The sequence below is a fragment of the Chiloscyllium punctatum genome, chromosome 25 (assembly GCF_047496795.1).
Source record: "Chiloscyllium punctatum isolate Juve2018m chromosome 25, sChiPun1.3, whole genome shotgun sequence".
Classification (NCBI taxonomy): Eukaryota; Metazoa; Chordata; class Chondrichthyes; order Orectolobiformes; family Hemiscylliidae; genus Chiloscyllium; species Chiloscyllium punctatum.
The window spans coordinates 24300873-24315372 of NC_092763.1; the positions used below are offsets into that span (position 1 = coordinate 24300873).

The 14500-nt window shown below is 43.5% G+C and overlaps 1 protein-coding gene across 2 annotated transcripts in view; it reads left to right on the forward strand.

Moving 5' to 3' along the window:
* LOC140495758 (dedicator of cytokinesis protein 11-like) overlaps positions 1-14500 on the forward strand; it is a 286052-nt gene that overhangs the window by 145106 nt on the left and 126446 nt on the right. The gene's annotated exons all lie outside the window — the stretch shown is intronic.

Sequence of the window (14500 nt, forward strand, 5' to 3'; positions counted from 1 at the left end):
TTTTTAACCGAGGTTTAGCAGCGATGCCACATATTTTTGCTCCCTTCAAGAAAGGGTCAGGTTCTAGTTTCAGGTTATGAAAATACTTCTCTGTCAGAGCAAAACGTGACACATGATTTAAAGGAAAGTAAAGAGCAGCCCGTCGCTCTGCAGTGGATTGAGTCAAGGTTCAGGAATGATCTAATTTACCAGCTGACTCTATGCCAAGTGCCAGAAGGGGAAAGGGAGGAACATTTTCTGCTGATGCTGTGATTGTTTTAACTGAGGACCGGTATTGACATTGTGTGTGCAGTGCAATTTTAGCAGCATGTGCCTGAATTACACAGTAAAGGACATATTACTGCCATTGAATTGAACTGATATGATTGACTACCTGAGCACTTGGGTTAATGAGGATAGATGCTTGCCTTTGAATGCTCACAAGGGACAGACTCTTACCTTGCCCTTCAATTAATCTAGTTATTGTTTATGGAAATTTGATGCAAATTATTCCATAAGAAAATGACATGTGCCATATTTCTTGACCCTGTTCAGTAAGATCATGTCTGATGAACCTCAACGGTGCGTTTCTGTTCTTACCCCCATATCCCTCAGTTCCTTTAATATCCAAAAATCCTTTGATCTCAATTTTGAATATACTTGATTATTGAACACCTATTGCTCTCTGATATGACAGTTCCAAAGTTTCACACTTAAATGTCTCCTCATGGCCACATAGGACTGAGACAAACCCTTTCTGAGTCCTGAATTTCAGGCTCTGTTAGCAATCTTCTCAGTCCCGATATTTCAGTCAGATTGCCTCTCATTCTGTTAAACTCTAACAAAAACAGTCCCATTTTCTGAACCTCCCCTCACAGGGCAAACCCCTCGCTCCATTTTTGTCTGCAGCATTTTCCAAGGTGTGAGTTCTACTCAAGAGTGGGGCACTTGAATTTCTGTTTCCCAATATCCATGTGACAGTTTCTTAAGCTAGACAAGGTGCGTTTTTTTTTTCCTTTCATGCCGTGACCAGACCATTCAGTCACAAGTACAGTAATTACTCCATTACCAGGACCATGTCTCAATTCTAGTCTTCCCGTTAACAAATATTCATGGATTTCATGCAGACTGTGTTATGGGCCAAAAGCTTTGAATTTATCAATCAGCCTGTCTGAGTTAGCCCAGAGTCCAGGATTGAACCCTAATTGCAGGGAAGTACACTGGAGAACACTACATGAGAAACCCCACTGCTCTCTGCTATCAGATAACCAAAGGTTCGCATTTTGCCATTCAATAAATATAGAAAATTGGAGCAGGAGTAGGCCATTCGGCACTTCAAGACTGCTCTGTCATTCAGTGTGATCATGGCTAATCAGAGGACCCTATTCCTGCATTCTATTCAGACCCCCTTGATCTGTGTGCACATTCTCCCTGTGTCTGCATGGGTTTCTTGGTGCTCTGGTTTCCTCCAAAAATGTCCAGGTTGGGTGGATTGGCCATGCTGAATTGCCCATAATGTCCAGGGATGTGCAGGCTAAATGGATTATCTGTGGGAAATCCAGGGATAGGGTAGAGGGAGGTGCTGGGTCGGGGTGGGATAATCATCAATGTGGACTCAATGGGCCGAATGGCCTGCTTCCACTGTAGGGATTCGATGGTAATCTCTTTAGCTCGTCATTCCAACGTGTACCAGCCAAAGCACTGGGCCATGTTCTTCATCAGTTGGAAAATGATTTGTGACATTGTGAAATGCAGTACAAAAATCCAGATTCGTTGTTAGACACGATATGCATGCACCTTAAACATTCACACTCAGGAAAGTATAGATTCACAAACACGTAATAACAATGTAAACCCCAGTATGCTCACCACATATATGTATACACACAGACACCAAACCACTGTGCGCAGCTCGAGCTACAGAAATAAACATTTCTTTCACATTCATGTCAGACTCGTGAATAGCCTCATCACGTGAGCTTGTTAAAGGAAATGGAACATAAAATTCAAGATGAGTTGACAAGATTAGTTTGAATGTAAACGTGATATTTAATAGCAGTTTCGTTTTCTTTTAGTCTGAATAGACAGAGTTGCGTGATGGCCATCCCAGATGTACTCCAGTCCATATGTGGGAATGCCATCTGCTTAGTTCACTCGTCCAGACAGACTGGTTAGTGTCAGTCAGCATGACCCTTCTGCTATTTCGTCCTGTGGAAGTTGCAGTTTGGTCACTGGCTGCTCCAGGGGTGAACCTCAGCATAGTCAACACATCTGTCTGCTGCGTGCTCAATGCTGTCTTTGATTTTGCTATGACCACTATATCCCAGTAGATGGTCCAAAGTAACTAAACATTTTGGACATTTTTTTTCTTTCAATTATGTCATTAGAATTTCAACCCCCATTCTCCACTCCGTTCAATTGAAAATCCGGCTCTGCCCAATTCTTACCAGCCCGTTTACACATAATTGTGATCGAACTTTCTATTTTGTCAATCCTACTCTTTGAAATCCTGTCCCTAATCTTTTTAAAAAAGAACAATATACAGATTGTGCACACCGCTGGCTCGACCTGCATTTGTCATCCATTCTTAACTGGCTGTGACAAGGTGATAGTGAGCTGCCTTTAAGTCCTTTTCAATCCACATGATATTTGGGTGATCCCACAATGTTGTTTGAAAAGAAGATCTCTGATTTTGACCCAGTGCCAGTGAAGGGACAGCAATATAGTTCCAAGTCAGGATGGTGTGGGATGGTAGAGATCACTGCAGGTAGTAATGTTCCCATATTTCTCCTTCCCTTATTACTTTAGATGGTCAATGGTATGCATTTGGAAGATGCTGTTGTATGAACCTTTGAGATGCAGCAGTGCATCTGTCAGTGGTGGAGGGAGTGAATGTTGATGGTGGATGGGGTGTCAGTCGAGCATCCTGCTTTGTCCTGGATGACGTCAAGCTTCTTGAATGTTATTGGAGCTGGACTCATCCAGGCATGTGGGGAGTATTCCATCATATTGCTGACTTGTGCCTCATAGGTAGCGAACAGGCTTTGTGAGTTAGGAGGTGTGTTATTCATAGAGTCAGAGAGTCATGGAGATGTACAGCACGGAAATAGACCCTTCAGTCTAACTTGTCCACGTCAACCAGATATCCCAACCCAATCTAGTTCCACCTGCCAGCACCCGGCCCATATCCCTCCAAACCCTTCCTATTCATATACCCATCCAGAGGCCTTTTAAATGTTGCAGTTGTACTTCCTCTGGCAGCGCCTTCCATACACATACCACACTCTGCCAGAAAAGATTGCCCCTTAGAGCTTTTTTTTATAGCTTTCCCCTCTCACCCTGAACTTATGTCCTCTAGTTTTGGACTTCCCCATCCCAGGGAAAAGACTTTACCTATTTATCCTATCCATGCCCCTCATAATTTTATAAATCTCTATAAGGCCACCCTCCACGCTGCAGGGAAAACAGCCCCAGCCTATTTCACCTCACCCTATAGCTCAAATCCTACAACCCTGGCAACATCCTTGTAAATCTTTTCTGGACCCTTTAAAGTTTCTGATAGGAAGGATACCAGAATTGTACACAATATTCCAACAGTGACCTAACCACTGCTGCAAGATTCCTGGCCTCTGACATGCTCTTATGGCCACAGTATTTATATGGGATTAGTGGTGCTGGAAGAGCACAGCAGTTCAGGCAGCATCCAACGAGCAGCGAAATCAACGTTTCGGGCAAAAGCCCTTCATCAGGAATAAAGGCCGGCTCACTGCCTTTATTCCTGATGAAGGGCTTTTGCCCGAAACGTTGATTTCGCTGCTCGTTGGATGCTGCCTGAACTGCTGTGCTCTTCCAGCACCACTAATCCAGTATTTGATTTTCAGCATCCGCAGTCATTGTTTTTACCTTACAGTATTTATATGGCCAGACCAGTACGGTTTGTGGGCACTGATAGTCGCCAGGATGTTGATGGTATGGGATTCAACAATGGTAATGCAATTGAAATATCTGGAGCTGTCTCTCTACCCCATAATAATACTAATGTGTGGAGGCCATTCAGCCCTTGATGCCTGCTGTGTCATCCAATTAGATAATGACTGATATGTACCTCAATTCAACTCAGCTGTCTTATCTCCATTTCACTTGAAATCATAGATGTTTGTTTATGATATGGAGAAGAGACATTTGGTATTTTCATGACAGTCCTGGTCAATGAACAGTTTCCCAGTACCATCCCACTGCCTTGTTTTTGGTCTACATCGCTGTGGGTCACAGCTCTTCAAATAGGCATCTAAGTGCTTATTCAATGTGGTTCTGCCTCTATCAGCCTTTCAGACACTGAATTTCAGATCTGTACCAGCCCTGGCTGAAAATAAAATGTTTCTTCAACTTCCTTTTAATCTGTTACCAATGATTTCAAATCTACATTCTGTTCATGGAATACTTTGAGGAAAGTTTCTTAGAACTGCGCATCCCTGAGCCAAACAGAGAGGTTAAACTAGACCTGGTATTAGAACATAGAACAGTACAGGCCCTTTAGCCTTCAATGTCGTGCTGACCTTTTATCCCAATTGTGCAATGAGATAGAATGAATTTTAACTATCTCTTTGTCCAGCCAGCAGCCATCATAATTTGACAGAATGTTATGTTTAGCTTCAGGGAGAGAGGAATGGGTCCAAGACTAGTATTTTAAACTTAATAAGAGGCAATTAGGAAGGCATGGTAGCTGAGCTGGCTAAAAACAACTGGCAAATTAAATTAAGATAATTAAGTTCTGAAGAAAGGTCACTGGACTCTTCACGGATCTACTGAGTTTCTCCAGCAATTTTAATTTTATTTGTTTTCATTTGATTTGATTTATTGTAGTCACGTGTACCTAAGTACAGTGAAAAGCTTTGCTCGTGAGCAGTGCAGGCAGACCATAGTAAGCAAGGATGTACAGATCATAGGATGCTTAGACAGAGTGAAGCCTACAGATTACATTGCACAGGACATGCGCAAAACAAGATCAACATTAGGTGAATCAACATTATTTGAAGTTAGAGAGTCCATTCATCAGTCTAATAATGGGAGGGAAGAAGCTGTTCTTGAAACTGTGATGCAGGTGTTTGAGCTTCTGAATCTTCTGCCTGATAGAAGAGGTTGTAGGAGACGTTACCAGGATCTTTGATGATGTTGGCAGCCTTTCCACAACAACAAGAAATGTAAATGGAGTATATGAATGGAAGGTTGGTTTCTGTGATGGTCTGGGCATTGCACACAATCTTCTGTAGTTTCTTACAGTTCTGGGCAGAGCAGTTGCCATACTAGACCGTTATGTGCCCAGATAGTATGCTTTCTGTGGTGTATCTGTAAAGGTTGATGAGGGTCCTTATGGTCATGCGGCAATTCCTAAGCTGCCTGAGGAAGGAGACGCATTGTTGTGCCTTCTTGATGATCGCATCTACGTGGGAAGTCCAGGACAGGCTATCGGTTGTTGTCAGTCCTAAGACCCACCAAGCACGGTTTACTTGAAATGTTTAAAAATTGTATCAGATTTGAAGAGAAAAACATATAGTTGTGCAAGGATTGATGGGAGGTCAAAAGTTTGGACAGAATACATAAAAAAAGCAAAGGCTAATCAGGATAGAAAACATATAAAATGAGAGAAAGCTTGCAAGAAATATACCAGACAGTAAGTGTTTCTATATGTGTTTAAAAAGGAAAACAAAGTTAGAGTTAAGTGTGTTTTGCTGTCATCGAAAATCGGTCTGTGGAGTTAGTAATGGAAAATAAGGAGATGGCAGATGACTTGTATGAGTATTTTAGATCAATCTTCATGACGCAAATAACATCCAGAAACCATTCATGTGAGAAATTTAAGCACATGATGTAGAGGGTCATATATTAGCAGAGTTGAATGATTGACTAACAGGAAAAAGGGAGTAGTCCAAAAATGAATTATCTTTTTAAATGGCAAAATGTAACAAGTGCCGTGCCACAGGGTTGATCTCTTGTTAATTTATATAAATGACTTGGATGAAGGGACTGAAGAAGGGTTTGTTAAATTTACCGATGATACAAAGGTAGGTAGGAAGATACATTGTGAAGAGGAAATAAAGAAGTTAGAAAGGGTGAAAGGAAGGTTAAGTGTGCACTTAAAGGTGAGGCAAATGAAACATAATGTGGAGAAATTGAAATTGGCCATTTTGGCAGGAAGGATATAAAAGAAGCATATTATCTAAATGTGGGCGGCACGGTGGCACAGTGGTTAGCACTGCTGCCTCACAGCGCCAGAGACCCGGGTTCAATTCCCGCCTCAGGCGACTGACTGTGTGGAGTTTGCACGTTCTCCCCGTGTCTGCGTGGGTTTCCTCCGGGTGCTCTGGTTTCCTCCCACAGTCACAAAGATGTGCAGGTCAGGTGAATTGGCCATGCTAAATTGCCCGTAGTGTTAGGTAAGGGGTAGATGTAGGGGTATGGGTGGGTTGCGCTTCGGCGGGGCGGTGTGGACTTGTTGGGCCGAAGGGCCTGTTTCCACACTGTAAGTAATCTAATCTAAATGGTTAGATATTGCAGAATTTTGAGATTCAGATGGATTATGGTTTCCTAATACCTAAATTGCAAAAGGCTAGTACACTACTACAGCTAGTAATTAGGAAAGCAGATTGGTAACATTTATTGAAAGGGGAATTGCATATAAAAGGAGGAAGTTTGTGCTCCAGCAGTACAGGGCAATGGAGAGTTCAGATCACATCTGGAGTACTGTGTACAGATACTGATCACCCTAAACAGGAAGGATGTGAGGCAGTTCTCAAAAACATTAAGACCCAAAATGGGTAGATGGTTTTATGAGAAACGATTGGACAGAGTACGCTTGTATCCACTGGCATTTGGAAGAGTAAGGTCTTGTCCTGAGACAGAGAATCAATCATGATCATATTAGTGGTAGAGCAGGCTCAAAGGGCTGAATACCCTACTTTTGCTTCAAATTTGTACATGCCTCCCCTGACCCCAGCCAGAACTTTTGAGCCCTCTGCTTATTCTACGTCGACACCTCAATTAAGTTACCCCTCAGACTCCGCTGTTCCAGGAAAAGCAAGCTGAACCTCATCCGTCTTTCCTCATAGGTAAAATATTCCAGTCACGCAGGCTGTCACAGGAGATCACCACAAAACCTTCTCTGGTACACTCGTGTCACCTTCCACATAATACAGAGACGATAACTCTGCCTGACACAGGCTGTGCTATCTCTTGTCCCATTGCTTTCCTACTTTCAGTCGGGCCTTGCTAAGGATTTATAATATGAACTCCAAGCTCCTTACTGTGTTTTTCCACATTACACGGTGAGCTCCCATTATTGAGTGGGCCTTTCCTTTTTGAATCTCTCAAGATGTACTTTACTCTCTAATCCTCCACACTAAACTCTGTTTTTTCTGACTAGCTGACTTATCTTCCTGCAGCTTAGAGCTTTCCTCCTCATTGTCAACATGCAGCATAATTTTGTATCATCTACAAACTATTACATCGTGTCCACCATGCTTCATAACCTTATCAAACTATTGAATCTATTGTTCTCAGGACATCACCACTGTGTTTATAAGGTCATTGTAAACCATCTCTTCAAAGTTTTATTCCACTCTTGTCATCTTGCCCTGTCCAAAGTCAGCATCTGTTTCCCATAAATGCATTTATGAAGCATTTTTGGATTTATTTTGCAAAGGAATATCCCATCAAAGTATATTTTGAATGTAAGGGGAACTGGGAATTTCGTCCCCTGTCTAGGTGACATCCTCAGTGCTTGGGAGCCTCCTGTGAAGCGCTTCTGTGCTGTTTCCTCCGGCATTTATAGTGGCCTGTCTCTGCCGCTTCCGGTTGTCAGATCGAGCTGTCCGCTGTAGTGGCCGGTATATTGGGTCCAGGTCGATGTGTTTGTTGATAGAGTCTGTGGATGAGTGCCATGCCTCTAGGAATTCCCTGGCTGTTCTCTGTTTGACTTGCCCTATAATGGTAGTGTTGTCCCAGTCGAATTCATGTTGCTTGTCGTCTGTGTGTGTGGCTACTAAGGATAGCTGGTCGTGTCGTTTCGTGGCTAGTTGGTGTTCGTGTATACGGATCGTTAACTGTCTTCCTGTTTGTCCGATGTAGTGTTTTGTGCAGTCCTTGTATGGGATTTTGTACACTACATTAGTTTTGCTCATGTTGGGTATCGGGTCCTTCGTTCTGGTGAGTTGTTGTCTGAGAGTGGCTGTTGGTTTGTGTGCTGTTATGAGTCCTAGTGGTCGCAGTAGTCTGGCTGTCAGTTCGGAAATGCTCCTGATGTATGGTAGTGTGGCTAGTCCTTTGAGTTGCGACATGTCCTCGTTCCGTTGTCAACAAAGGACCCGATACCCAGCATGAGCAAAACTAATGTAGTGTACAAAATCCCATGCAAGGACTGCACAAAACACTATATAGGACAAACAGGAAGACAGTTAACGATCCGTATACACGAACACCAACTAGCCACGAAACGACACGACCAGCTATCCTTAGTAGCCACACACACAGACGACAAGCAACATGAATTCGACTGGGACAACACTACCATTATAGGGAAAGCCAAACAGAGAACAGCCAGGGAATTCCTAGAGGCATGGCACTCATCCACAGACTCTATCAACAAACACATCGACCTGGACCCAATATACCGGCCACTACAGCGGACAGCTCGAACTGACAACCGGAAGCGGCAGAGACAGGCCACTATAAATGCCGGAAGAACAGCACAGAAGCGCTTCACAGGAGGCTCCCAAGCACTGAAGATGTCACCTAGACAGGGGACGAAACGTTTGCAAGACAAATTCCCAGCTCGGCGAACAGAACCACAACAACGAGCACCCGAGCTACAAATCTTCTCCCAAACTTTGAAATGTGAGGGGAAGTTAGCTCCATATCAGAAAGATACGCAGATGGGGGAAATGAAGAAAAATGAGATGAGGGTATATGGAACTTCAGACACCAGCACAGAGCAGTTGGGGCAAATGGGCTTGTTCTGAGCTATAAAATTCAGTGTCAAAGTACACCTCAGCTTCCAGTAAATTTTAGAAGGTCATTTTCAGTAGACTTCAATTAAACAAAGAAAATTTATAATTGTCGAGGACATTTACTGTTGACCAATCATGGTTACACTAATTTCTTCCAGGCTAATTTACAGCAAGCACTTGTCTTTCCATTGCATGTTTGGTCTTCCTTAATTACTTTCTCCATTACAAACTCGCTTTGCCTCCTTTCCTTTCAGTCTCAACAGTTTTCCCTCCTGCTTCATCTATGAGTGTGGGAGACAGTGGTATAGTGGTCATATTCCTGGACCAGTAATCTAGAGGTGCTTTCCAGGAAATACTAGTTCAAACCCCAATTCGTGGAATTGAAAGAAGCATATCAGGAATTATAAAGACTAGTTTAATGGTGATTCCATAATGGCTTGCCGCCCTTTGGGGAAGGAAATCTGCCATCCTTACCTGGTCTGGTCATCTGGCAGTTCCAGGCTTGCAGTGGTGTGGCTGACTCTTGACTGCCCACTGTAATGATAAAGCAAGTCTTCAAGGGCAATTCGGAATGAGCTAACCAATGCTGGCCTTTTCGCTGACCCCCGTTTCCCATGATATAATAGAGAAACGAAAATTAAGCCATGAGAAAAATAAAAGGCAGTCATGATCAAAACACATAGTGAGCTGGTCATTGTAAGTGATCCAAAGCAGAATGAACCCAGCATACACTCTGCACTGCAAGATACTCTGTATGGCTAGCATCCCTGATTTGTGCTTTGAGAGAGTCTAGCCTTTTTTAGGCAACACTGCAGACAGAAAGTGCTAACAGCAGGAGTGAGCCAGTTAGTTATGCTATGCTATTTCAACTTATGATCACCCCACTTCCAATAGGCAGGGATCCCCAAATCAACCCTCCACCAAGATACACACTTGCCAGGATTGTTTGCAACAGGGAAATGAACCTTAAATTCCAGAACCTCTGGGAAAAGTCGCTCATAGTTTGAAAATCAATGAGATTTGTCAACAGAAATTCTTGCAAAACTCTCCAACTCCTCTGATCTCTCTTGTGCATCAGACGAGCAGAGTTAGTGTCTCCGAGCTTAAAATAAAACCTGCCTCAGAACATCATGAGCCAGAGGTTCTGCCCAAATATGGAGTGGAAACTTTGGTTTTGTGAAGGGAAAGTTTGTACATACGAAGCAAAGAACTTCAGCTCTTGCTTACTTTGTAAGCCACTGTGTGTCATTACCCAAATCAAGTAAAGTCGAAGACCATGCACCTATCGTGGGCTGTACTTCAGTCAAAGTCGAGTATCTTTCAACACTGTGTGCCATCACAGCTCAATTAGCATTCTGTGGCTGGGGTAATGTCACACAATCAGACTCTTTCATTTTAGCTTCAGGTCCAAAGACACTCAAACACAAGGCCTGGCTCTGCTGTCAGAAGAGGCACTTCCAGCTGAATCAGAGAATAGATTCCCTTGAGTTCGGAGCATTCTGGAGCTATTCTAAAAATGGTGGGCAGTGTCCAATTCCTGCTCCCATTCCCAATCTTCCCTGTTTTCACCGGCATGGGTTAAGGGTGCAGATTGCGAGAACGCTGGATTTGTTTTGATGTAGGCCCCTGTAATGTTTCACATGCCAGGCCAGTTTCCCCATGACCCAGTCTTTATGGTGCCCTCAGAGGTTGGTGGACAGTTTTCTGGGTTTGCGAACAGTTAGAAAGGTAAGTTCAAAAAGTTTTAGATGTGCCCCCACCGTGCCAACTTAGTACCAATTCCCATTCTCACCACCCCAGTAACCCCCCACATCCTCAGGGACAACTCAGTGTTGTCCTTCCATGTGCATTTAGCCACTATGTGCAGAAATAGTGAGCTGTGTGATAGCAATAACAAGTGTAGAATTGCTGAGAAAAAAGGAGCTTATCTGGTATATTCCTGGGGGAGATATAATGCAGTCCCTGCAGCCCTCAACATGCTCATTGGACATATCATTATCTTTATACTTAAAAAATATAATTAGAATATTATTAGCATGCTCTAACCACTTAGTTATATCCAAATAAACATTGAAGCATAGGTAGAAGAGATCACGGGAAGAACAGATTGATATAATCTGTTATTATCTCAGTTGATGTACTACTGGTCAAGTCAGGTCCCAGAACAGAACCTGACTTGACAGATCATTTGCTTTTGTTTGTTTTATTAACTTTGTGAGTAGTCACAGAAGCATATTCACATAGGGATGCAGATTTTCTTTAACAACAGAAGTTTGGTGTTGATCTCTTTCACAACAGATTCACATCCAGAGAAATTGCACCCCATCTCAAATTTGCAAGGTTCTAATTTCTAAGCAAAGTGAATTATTGACGTTGTGTAGCTGATACCTTGAGTGTCAATGTCTTTTTCTTGGCAGAGAATCTGTAAGGCCCCAGGTGTGCGTGGGATGGATCGGAGTCTATTCCAGCCCTGTTTCCCTCTTGTGAAGCTATGAGTAATGGCACACCTTAGACTGAGGTGGGTGTGCCAAGTCAGGACATTTTCCCAGTTAGAGTTCCCCACCTCAGTAATGTCAGTGAAGCCTCTATTGGTAGCACACACTTGTCTCTGAATCACCTAGATTCTAGGTTCAAGTCTCACCCCATGATTTGAGTACAGACACTTCAGAATGACATTTCACTACTGTCTGACGTCCCACCTTTCAGATGAGACGTTAAATGTGAGCTGTGAAACATCCTTACTCAGTTGGACGCATAATATCCCCAGGCATTATTTCAATTATTTAATTATTTTTGGCATCATGTTTGGTACAACATCCTGGGTCAAAGGGCTCATTCCTGTGCTGTACTGCTTTATGTTCTGTGTTCTAAGAGCAGAAGATCTCTGCTGGCTATGGTTTATGACTCTCTCAGCATCACAAAAACTGGGTATCTGGTCGTTATTACACTGGAGCTTGCTGTGAAATTGGCTGCTGTGTTTCCCATATCATAAAGCAAACTACTCTTCAAAATGTGCTTCATTAGCTGTACAGCGCGTTGAGACATCTTCTGGTTGAGAAAAATCCTATTTAAATCCAAGTCTTTCTTTCTGTCATTTCAGATGCCTGTGGGCATCTAGACATGTAGAATTGTAATTAAAAAGAGCTGATGTAAAACCAGCAGGGGGCACTTGTGGCTGGTCTTAGCGTGGATTCTGTAAACTTAAGAAACAAGAATCGATCGATGTAATCCCCCTTCAGTTTGTTCCACCAGTCTGATCCTCACTGGTCTCTATCCTAATACCCTTCACATGCCTTGGTTCAAAAATCTATGAAGTCATGACCTAACAAAAACCTGTCAATCTCTATCTTGTTTTCACTTGTCTCAAAATCTTCAGTTTGTTTTTAAAGAGTTGGGGAGTTCCATATCTCTCCTGCCTTTTGTATAAAGAATTACTAGAGGGTGAGGCTCTGCTGCTCTCTAGTGGCCATTGCTGGATTATAAAGCTACTGCCCCAGGGATGGAAACATGGGACAGTCAAGACCAGGGGACAAATACTGAGTGCAAAGAGATGGGAAAGGGAGCTTTGTTGAGTGTTAGTAATCTGTTGCAGTGGCAGCAACCACTCACTAATGAGCATGGTTGTCTACTTAGGGAATTCCATGTCACTGGTCATGGGTTTTGTGAGTTTTTGTGTGGCCGATCCTAAAGCTACACCTCCAATCACACGTTTAGCAGGTGTTTCTGGGAAGTGAAGTGGTCCTTGGTCTCGAGATTGCTGGTATTCCTTTTTCCGGACATAGAATCCCTAAAGGGTGGAAAGAAGCTGCTCAGTCTATTGAGTCTGGACCAACCTTTCAAAATGCACCCCTCCCTATCCCCATAACCCTGCATATCCCATGGCCAATCCACCTAAACTGTATATCCCTGGATACCATCGGCAGTTTAGCCAATTCACCTAATATGCTTATCTTTGGATTGTGGGGGGAAACCCACGCAGACACTGGGAGAATGTGCAAACTCCACACAAACAGTGGCCTGAGGCTGGAATCGAACCTGGCTCCCTGGCGCTGTGAGGCAGCAGTACTAACCACTGAGTGCTGTGCCACTCTATTCCTCTTGCCACTGGGTGTTCCCAAAGAATTGTGTCCCTTCATTGAGTTTCCTCCAAGTCAGTTTCTTCTGAACACTGGTCTCCCACGCATTGACATTGATGTTGCATTTCTTGAGAGAAGCCTTTAGGGACTCTCTGAAACGATTCCTTTATCCCCGTCTTGTTTGAGTGCCTTCCTTAAAGTGGGCAAAGATGATTTGCTTTGGTAGTTGGGACTCAATCGCATCCTATGCATAAGGCTGGCCCAGGGTGTTGGTTTTGGATGATTATGGTCTTGATCCTGGTGTTATTGGCTGCTTCAAGGACGCTGATGTTAGTCACACACGCCTTCCCACCTGATGAGGAGAATCCATCTCAAAACGGCATGGATGGTACCTCTCCAGCTCCTTGAGGTGTTGTCTATATGTAGTCCAAGTTTTAAAGCCATATAGAAGTGTTGGAAGGTGACTGACTTATGCACAAGGATTTCAGTATCAGCACGGATGTCACAATTGTTGACTCTTTCCTTAGGCATTCACGGGTGGTACTCTCAGGTTATTGGCAATAGTTCAGAACCTGGTTAGTATTTGTCACAATCTTCCTAAATGTTTTCATTAGGTCATAGACTCAAGTCCCACACCAGAGACTTTGGCACACGGTTGACACATCAGTGCAGTACTGAGTCATAGAGATCTACAGCACAAAAGACCCTTCAGCCTGTCACATCTTCGCTGGTCAAAACAACCACCCAACTGTTCAAATCCCAATTTCCACCACTTGGTCTACCGCCTTGCCATTGCAATTGGTACAATACATTGGCAATAAATATTTCTGGAAGGGTTATGAGAGTTTCTGCCTCCACCACCCTTACATGCAGTGAGTTGCAGACTCCCACCGTTCACTGTGTGAAATTTGTTTCCTCACATCTCCTTTCAACTTCCTGCCCCTTGCTTTAAGTCTGTGCCCCTGGCCACTGATCCCTTCACCAAGGGGAAAGGTTTCTTCCCAACCACCCTATCTATGCCCCTTATTATTTTATACATCTCAATCTCCTCTGCTCCGATGAGAACGATCCTCGTCTGCTCAATCTCTCTCCATAATGGAAACACTCCAGCCCAGGCGCCATCCTGGGAAATCTCCTCTGCACCCTCTCCAGTGCTATCACGTGCCTCCTATTATGTGGATTCCAGAAATGCACACAATAATCAAGCTGGGACTAACCAATGTTTTGTACAGTTCCAGCATAACCTCCCTACTCCCATCATCGCTCTCAATCTTTTTGCTCTCCATACTTTGTTTGTATTGTCTCAATCAGAAATTATGAGAATTCCTTGCAATGTTCCTGGGGGTGTGCCACTGTCTTCCTGGAGTCCCTGGAAAGATGTTATTGACTGTTGAAGGTTCCTGGACTTGTGCCATGGTGGTGTCCCTGGGAGTGATACAGTGA